Source organism: Macrosteles quadrilineatus, unplaced genomic scaffold, assembly GCF_028750875.1.
Source record: "Macrosteles quadrilineatus isolate MER2022 unplaced genomic scaffold, UCM_ALF_1.0 Scaffold_1__1_contigs__length_201487025, whole genome shotgun sequence".
In the NCBI taxonomy this organism is placed as follows: domain Eukaryota; kingdom Metazoa; phylum Arthropoda; class Insecta; order Hemiptera; family Cicadellidae; genus Macrosteles; species Macrosteles quadrilineatus.
The window spans coordinates 149,292,729-149,302,502 of NW_026542594.1; the positions used below are offsets into that span (position 1 = coordinate 149,292,729).

General features: G+C 33.4%; 1 protein-coding gene across 1 annotated transcript in view; it reads right to left on the reverse strand.

Moving 5' to 3' along the window:
• LOC128987265 (uncharacterized) overlaps nt 1–9,253 on the reverse strand; it is a 53,725-nt gene extending 44,472 nt beyond the window's left edge. Inside the window, exon 1 of the mRNA XM_054408027.1 lies at nt 9,144–9,253. The gene's annotated coding sequence lies outside the window, so the exon portion shown is untranslated. The remainder of the gene's footprint in view (nt 1–9,143) is intronic.
• Between the last annotated feature and the right edge of the window lie 521 nt (nt 9,254–9,774).

A 9,774-nucleotide genomic window follows, 5' to 3' on the forward strand; every position in this document is an offset into this window, starting at 1 on the left:
CCTTACCATTAAGTAAACATAGTAACAGATATTTCATTGATTTTAGAAACAAAAGAACACTGTGTACTGTTTAGTTTTATGATATTTTCCTTGGTTTAATTTAATCAGTGGTGTGGCAAAACACAAATAATAAATGTATCAAATAAAGTAAATGTGAACTGAAAGCTATGTCAAGATAAAATCAGAGTATTTTGTATTACCATTTGATAATTAAATATAGTTACACATATACAATAGATTTTAGAAAACAAAATCAACGTACAATTTAGTTATTGATGATATTCTTTAGTTTAATTTAAGCATAGGTTTAGAAAAACACAATAACTTAATTTACCGGGGTCACATCATTTGTCCGAGTTTTCAACTGTCCGAGTTTGTTAAAAATTACAAAATATTTGAAAAATCATTTGTCCGAGTTTTCAACTGTCCGAATTTTGATAAATAACTAATAACAATCAGATAAATCAACTGTCCGAGTTTTCATTTGTCCGAGTTTTTAAATTATTAAAAAAAATATCAAAATATCATTTGTCCGAGTTTTCAACTGTCCGAGTAGGGGCAACATCAAAATGTGACACTGCGCGCCGAGACTAGCGTGTCTAAAGCGCCTGTTCAGAAGTCGATGTGAACCCCTTCTGTGAAGGAGTCCGGCATTGTGCGAGCCGCGAGAGCCCCTCACGACGAATTAAGAAAAATTATTTTATTTTTATATAAGACTAATTTTACAATTATTAATTATAAAATTAAACTCTCATCACCTAACACAACCAACCAAACTTGCTGATAATATAAAATACCCCCGCCATTATTATATTATCAGCAAGTTTGGTTGGTTGTGTTTGGTGATGACAGTTTAATTTTATAATTAAAAATTGTAAAATTAGTCTTATAATAAAAATAATATAATTTTTCTTAAGTCGGCGTGAGGGCCTCTCGCGGCTCGCACAATGCCTGACTCCTTCACAGAAGGGGTTCACATCGACTTCTGAACAGGCGCTTTAGACACGCTAGTCTCGGCGCGCATTGTCACATTTTGATGTTGCCCCTACTCGGACAGTTGAAAACTCGGACAAATGATATTTTTATATTTTTTTAAATAATTTAAAAACTCGGACAAATGAAAACTCGGACAGTTGATTTAACGAAATATTATTATTATTTAAACCATACTCGGACAGTTGAAAACTCGGACAAATGATTTTTCAAATATTTTGTAATTTTTAACAAACTCGGACAGTTGAAAACTCGGACAAATGAACCTCACCCAATTTACCTATATAAAAAACAATGTGATGTGCAAGTTATGTTAAGTTGATCTAACACATGTTAAGCAGTTAGAGTTTATTTAAAGTAGCCTCCAAATTCATACAAAACATCTATACATTGTAATTTTTATACTGTTTCCATGAAAACATATCAATAACATTATTTTCATTAGTCACTTTACAAAATCCAAAGCAGTGCCGGAGTTGATACAGCAATGGTTATAGAATCTTTTAGCGAATTTCCCTATAGGGAAGTAGCTATTACCGTAGGTGGCACGGTAAGACCTAGACCCGGGACCGATTTACTTTTTCATTTTGATGTCCCCAGAGGCCGAAAACACCATTCGTTCAAATTTTTATATATGTGTATATATATATAGATTTATATATATATATAGATATAGATTTATATATATATATAGAGATTTATATATATATATATATATATACGTCCGTGAACGCGATAACTTGAGTAATTTTGGTCCGATTTTGATGAAATTTGGTTTAAATGTGTAAAGCGAGATAAACTTGAATGAGTTCGCGAACCAGCATGATCGGACCATGGGAACGGGGCTTTACAATCGTACGGGGGGTTTTATGGGGTAAAAATTGGTTTTTCTCACTTTTGACCCTCAAAACACAAAATTTTCCAATTTCTCTTTAGACCTTTTTAAAGAGCTGAAAAAAACAAATAATTTAGTATATAAAAGTATTTTTGTTCGGTAATTAGTAACGGAGAAAATTTAAAAAATTTAAAATTTAAAATTCCCATGTTATTCTTATGGAGAATATTGTCAAATGTTGTAGTTTGCTTGTTTATGGATATATTTTGATCAAACTTGGCAAATTTATTTATTTTGTACTAAGCTATCAATATTTTACTCAAAAACACACTTTATTAGTTTCCTTGTAGCAGCAAACCTAGGTACTCGTTAAACCTAATGTTATCAAAATATACTTAACTGAAAATCAATTCAGACAAATGGAAATTCGCTTAGTCGGCAGGTTTGCTGCGGCGGGGGTATTTTTTTAAATCATTGACATAGTTTTAGAATAAATAATCCAAGATAAGAGGTTAGATTAAAATAAACCTACCTCATAGTTATGGAAAATATTATACTTAATTTCTTTCTATCAGCTGTCTGAAATTGTGAAATATACAGTTCTTCTTATATAGCAGTTCTTCTTGTTTACATTTAAATGCCAAAGCAAATATAAACAAACATTGTTAGTGTTCTCATCGCAGCCATGGAGACCAATCAATGTTTACTTATAAAATGTTCACTTTATAACTTTTAAAGCCAAAGGGGCAAAGCCTACGGTCAGTATCGAAATGTGAATAGTACTATAATGGTCCTTGGTATGGTAGCTATATTTTTGTAAAATTTAAGCCCAGTTGGTTCAGTAGTTTTTGCACCTATTAGTAACACACATACAGACAGACACCATTAGATTTTTATATAATAGTATAGAAGTATAGATTTAATCTGAAAACAAATCAAATGTATTTATACCCTACTATGTACATGTAAAAAAGATTATAATAAGGTAATGAGTTTTTCTCTCAAATAGCTTGCAGCTAGAGAGGTATACAAGGCGCTGCGGTGTACAGCGAATTTTCGCATGCAAGATAATAATAAACAAATTGAAAATTGAAATTGAAATTATTATTATTATTATTATCTGTATATTAATTACGTAAGCCGATTCTTTGCGTCAAAATTTTCGGCGACTGGGAAGTCGTAGAAGGACGGGAGAGGGCTCAAATTTAAGGTCTCGATCCCGTGACGGCGGGAAAAATAATGAAATTCCCTCAATTTTAACACAAAATAGATATAACGTAAAATGTTCTCCATAAGAATAACATTAGTAGCCATTTACTGCTGATTTTTGTTTACTTCAATACAGCTGATCGTTATTTATCATCAAACCAGTAAGCAATATTACATTTGGATTACTTATTTCTATTTGCCTATTAATTCTGAAGTGTACTGTATCTATAAGTATAAAAGAGGATGTTTGTATATATATATATATATATATATATATATATACGTTTGGCAGTGATAAACTCAGACACCGCTGAACCGATTGCCACGAAACTTGGTACATACGTGTAGAATTTCATGGAATATGTTTATACACCATCAATTTCGTGATCCGTCCAATCGGCTCCGCCCCAGTGGCTCTGGAGTTTCCCATGTTAACCTTATGAGAAATGGAATTAATGAATCTTAACCGCTGTTTCAATTAAACAAGTTGGTTCTGTTCTATGATGTTCAATAGCATTAAAGTTACAAGGATTACCAACAGGGTGCAGCACTATTATTTCTTTTACATTTATGACAACAGCTATTTTGCAACCAAAAGGTGAGTGGGCATAGCGAACGAACTTTTCAACCTGGAGGCGAGTTAGCGTAGTGAACGAGCTAACTTGAAGGCAAGTGAGCGTAGCGAACGAGCTAACCTGAAGGCAAGTGAGCGCAGCGAACGAGCTCCAATCTAAAGGTGAGTGAGCGTAGCGAACGAGCTCCAACCTAAAGGTGAGTGAGCGTAGCGAACGAACTTCAACCAGGACGTGATTGAGCCATACGAACGAGATCATCTTGAAAATTAAGAAGTTAAACGGGGCAAAGCCCGCGGGTTACAGCTAGTACTATATAAAACCAGGGATAACGTTACCTATAAGACTTAATAAGTTACGTCTTAGAATGTGGAAATAAATTATTTTAATGTGCAATTTGCAAACTTGTGTACTTTTAAGTAAATTAGTTAAGCGTATGATAAGTAGTAGAATCATAGGAGTTGGCTCAAATCAATGGAATTAAACTTAGAATGGCTGAAAAATATAATGAAGTTTTTTCTTCTAATTTAAAGGTTATTGTTGTGTTGAAGGAATGTTTAACATGAAATAAATACATTGACTAAATAATAAACGATTCAAGAGTGTGTAAAACTTCTGCTTTTTTTATTTCAAAACTTATGTTAAAGATTTATTCTACACTTTTTTTGTATATTTACAAACTTTTTTAATTTTTGGATTTATTTTAGTGTTTAGTCAATATTTTGTATGAAGTGGAATAATCTCAACGGCCACTCTTAGAAATCAACATGGGAATAAAGGTTCGTACAGGCAATATTTGCTCATTAAGTACTGTGACAAGTTCCAATGGGCGGAAAAACGATATTGTTTGGAGGGGATTTTAAACAGGTACTGCCATCTACTCCAAGCAAAAAAGGTTAAAATAATATAGCCTAGCATGCACGGTGGTAAAGGGAGCATCCATACATAACAGTAAAATCTAGAGGTAGTTTCCGTTTCTTAAAACTAACCAAAAATATGCATGTCAAAAATGCTGTAAAAAGTATTTTCGGAATTGGTTTCGATAACTGAGTAATGGAACCCATATCAGTCGCAAAATAGTTAGGAATCAGCCGTTGATTAGACCCTTTTTTAATAGAATACTAGAGGACCCATGCTGCTCCGCAGCGTTAAAATAAATATAATATCCATGAAATAATCAAATTTATGATTTTTCATTAAGTGATTCTTAATCACTTAAATAAAAGAAAGTTCTTAGACCAAAATATATAGGATTATAATAATTATAACTGGTGAAATACATCTTAAATTGATGTAAAAATTCAAAAATTAATCAAATTGTTTTTTTAGTCGAGCAATACAGTAGGTAAGTATTCGCCGATGATTGATGTGAAATCTTTGAGTGCATGACTTTAATTTGAGACCTAAATCATGCAAATTGATCAGGTAGAAGAGCCAAACGAACTCGGAAAAGAAATACCAATTTTTTTAAATATATAAGATGTAAAGTAAATATTTAGGGTTGTACCGTTGATTGTTATGGACAACTCTTAGTTTTGGATACAAATTGTTTTGACAAATCTCGCTTTGTGTTTTCCTTAAAAATCAATCAATTCCCTGATTGATTTTTAAGGAAAAAACCAACATTTTAAAAAGAAAAGTATATTATCATTGTAAACATTAATCCACTTATTTCGCATTGCTTTATAACCGACTTCCCCACTACCAACAAAAGGAGGAGGTTCTCAATTAGTTTGTGGCAATGTTTTTTTCTATGGATATTCACAAATTTCTCTGCGATTCTTTTACCGATCACCGTGGTTCCACCACCAAAATAACCAGGGGAGTTTCCCTTTGGTACCATACATAACATAATTAATGTTTACGTGTAATATTTGTTTCGGTGAAAAATTCTGAAAACCTCAAATATTCAACATTAATTTTATTTACGTTTGTGCAGAGAAGGGAATAATAAAACATATATGTAGTTAAGGGAGATAAAGGTAAATCATGCATGCGAAAATTTTATTCGTTATTTGTTTTTCTCATATCAGCCTACACAAGATTGAAAATTAATCAAAACCAAACTAGCGGTTTCCAATAATTTTTAGATTTAAAAGTCATAAAGACGATCTATGCCATCTATATATAAAGCCAAAAGTACCCATGAATTTTTGAGAAAACTAAAAGTCACAACCCCATAAACCATATACTTAAAATGTTCGTCATGACGAGAAACCTTGCGCAAAACTTTCCATTATTTCTTAAATTGTCCTATAAGGTCGTAATTGCTTTCCAAAGGGAACTTTCCATATACCTAATGTCAAAAATACCTCAGCTGTAATGATTGGTATGTTATTCTTTCAATTTATTATTTTATTAAAATCAGGTGAGATTATTTGTTTGTATTACTGTACCTGTTCTGTTTTGTTTATTTCAGCTTAACCTAACCAATCAATATATTATGAAGTCAAAAGGGTATTATCACTTAGATAAAATCCATTGGTGATTTGGCGAGATTTGAACCCGGGACCCCAGGAACCTGTGTCCAGCGCTCTAACCACTACACCAGCTTGATCCCCAAAATATACTGTATAAGGAGTAAAAAACTATTAAGCAAGCTCTTATTTTCAAATTTTTATATGACTTGGGAAATATAACCAAGAAACGCTTTATTATTGGTGTGTTGCTAGCATATTGGTTAGTATCTCAGACTTCGGTGAGGAAGTGTCGGGTTCAATTCCCAGCACACCCACAAAACTGTAATGGTTATGAACCGCTTTCCCTTAAAAGCCTTTAAACTAAACTAACATTTACTTAAATATTTAAAAAGACATTGGCGTAGAAAAAAAAGAAAAAACTGCCATTTCATCCTAGAAGCCAATTTGGACTTATGGAATCCAACTGTGGGGAACATCCAGTATGTCGAACATAAACATCATCCAACGATTTCAGTCAAAAGTTTTAAGGTTCATTCTGCAAGCCCCGTGGTATGTTAATAACAATATCCTTCACAAGGACAGTGGAATTCCTACGGTTGAAGAGGAAATAACCAAATTTAGTGCAAAATATCTAAAGAAACTTGAAAATCACCCTAATCACCTGGCTCTAAACCTCTTGGACAACAGTACCAGTATATACAGGCTAAAAAGGATTCATGTTTTGGATCTAAGCACACGTTTTGTTTGAACAATTTAATTTTCCCTTGTTTATTTACATATTTATTTTTTTCATTGAAATATTTTTAAGTTAGCTCTGTCAATGGACAGAGATTAACTAACGTTTTATTAAAAGTTGTTATTGTATTTGCTAAATGTTCTAAAAATGAACAGATTGTAAATAAAATTGTGAAAAAAAGGGGTGAAACCCTTGGGTAACAACTAGTAAAGGTTAAATTTTGTTTCTAAAAGCGTTGATGGATTTGAAAGTATTTTATGCAACAGATGTAAAGATACACACACACACACATATGTTTATATTTTGTGTCCTCTTCCCGTTGCAAAGCACAGGTACAACAGCTAGTTAAGACATAAAACTTGTATACGACGTCCTGTTTAACAACAAAAACATTTATCAGACGTTAAAAGTTTCATCTATGACAATTCAGATTCCACGCCTGTTTGATCAAAACATTAAAATGTTCATTTGTATAACCATTGATTATGTAACCTGAACAGGTGACCCAAGCAGTTTTACAATATAAAAACGTGTTCTGCGACGTATTTGATCAGTCCAAACAATTTTGCATTTCAAAAAACCTTAAGTAATTAATATATGTATAATAAATTATATAGTAAAAAAAATCATGAAATAATTTTACTGTTGGAAAAAATCCCGACTTCAAACGATCTAAAAAGAATGAAATAACTTTAATAAAGTAAAGTAATAATCAAGCTCGCGTGCAATGAGGTCATTTTCTTTAAATTTTGAATATGTTGTTTCAAAACATGAGCCGCACCGCCTTAAAATACGTGAGCTTGACTATTACAAAAGTTTACTTAATTAACTTTATTTCATTCTTTTTAGAGCTTTTGAAGCCGTTTTTTTTTTTATAAAATCATCCGACTTCAATATTGAAGGCCATCTGCATTGTATTTTCCCTACACAAACGTCAGTCCTACAAAGAAATGTTCTAAAAGTTCCGAATTCTAACCTTTCCATCCATATTCATTTTTGAAACATCATCCTTAACTAGAAAAAATATATCTTCTTTTTGTTCACAGCTCAACAACAGATATCCATTTCGTAATTCTTCCGACCTTGCAGTTCCAAATTACTCAACGTGATTCTTCCCAAATAATTTTCAATACAATGCCGTCAAGCTTTTTAATAACCTTCCTCCTTCCCTAACTTTTCTGAATAATGCCTTCTGCTATTGACAGATTTAATTTAGATAAGAGATAGTTTTAGTTTATGTAAATATTTCCGAATGTTTTTGACGTAGCTAATGCATTTTATGTCATTTTTGCTGAATAAACTACTTATGACTTAAACAATGTTTATGCAAGGTTTGGCTATTAAAAGAGTAAATATCAACATCGACTGTAAAATAAATTAATGTGTTGTGAATTGCTAGGCCAACATGCCTATCCAAATAAATTAAAATTTCACTGAAAATTTAAAAATTAAAGGCAAAATTTGTTGTAAATATAACGCGAGTTTCCATTATATTACTTTTACAATTGAAGTAAACTACACCGAGCCATGGCTTGGTCCCCAGGTACTCAAAATATAAATCTGTAATCAACAATCTCATTCTAAACTCGTTATTCACGTGGTTTGTGATTCGTGAAGTCTCTCTCTCACAAGAGATATGATTCTTTCTGAAACCCCAAACATTTCTCGAGCATAACCTCAATTTCGAATTGCTGGGGTACGAGTTCTTGCAGACACATCAATGTCAATATGCCGTTTGCTCTTGCTGATTATGAATGGGCGCCTCACGCCTGATGCTAGTTCCCGATTGATTTTCCGTGCGTAAGGTTCGTTGGTTCAACACGTGCACGATCCTCCCCCACCCTAAAACACGTGCTCGTCGATACTGCACCCCGACAACGCATCCATTAGTTAAACATTGCAATTGTTGGATGAATACTTAGGCCTACGTATATGTTCGAATAAAATGTATTTGTGATACAATTTATTAATTTCTTATCAACAAAAGATACCATAATTTAAAACAGACAGCTTTTTGTTCTCTTGTTATCTACCATGGTAATATTTTTACAGGATTAATTTCAGAGAGTACTCAGAGGCTTTTAGGGAAAGCGGTCAAAACCCATATGTTTTGTGGATGTACCGTGAATCGAACCCGACCCTCCCACACCGAATGCCGAGGTATTAACCACTAGCTAGCAACACTAGACGTTTGGTAAGTCTGAGGCCTGTAAATTGATTTTTTTCGGAAGAAAAATGAAGAAATTGGTTTGTTTTGAAAAGGAACATCACGCGTAGACTGAAATCGGTGCAGGACAAGTTGGTGTTCTGCTTGTTTCTTTTAGGGTTAAATATTTATGCTATTCTGTATGCAATATGTGAACATTGTGGATGTTTACCTCGCCTGTCTCGGCTAGGTGTCGTGCCGGGACAGACGACAGACACTGCAGCCACTACACTGACACAGACACACACACACCACTGCAGTACCTTCCACCTACCACTCAATACTGACTCTAGCGCACTGACGTCTTGACGCGGCGCGACCCCTTGCGCAGGCGCCTCTGCCCCTCTACCACTGCGGGCCATCAATATGTTGAAAAACTTGACGTTTACACACAAAAGTTTAAAAAATACACTCGACACTACACGAAGGAGTTTCTTTGTTATATGAGCTAACAGCACGTTTTAAACGTCGACACGACCGTAATACACAACCAAAACAAACCTCGTAACCTCAACCTTAATTGGACGCCATGATTTGATATGCTCGACGGAGCAATCAGCAGAACTTAATTTTGGAAACAACTATTTTATAAATTAGGATGTTAAAAAGCACAGAAGTATAAAGAAATTAAATGGTCTGAATTAATATTTTGTAACGTGACAACCTATCTTTTTTCCTTTATCTTCCTATTCACAGTAAAAAACCAGGAAGACAATCCTGGGTCTAGGTCTTCCCGAGCTACCTACGATGACAGCTACAGGGGATACCTATAAGAACATTCCTTAAAACTGTAAATTTAAAAT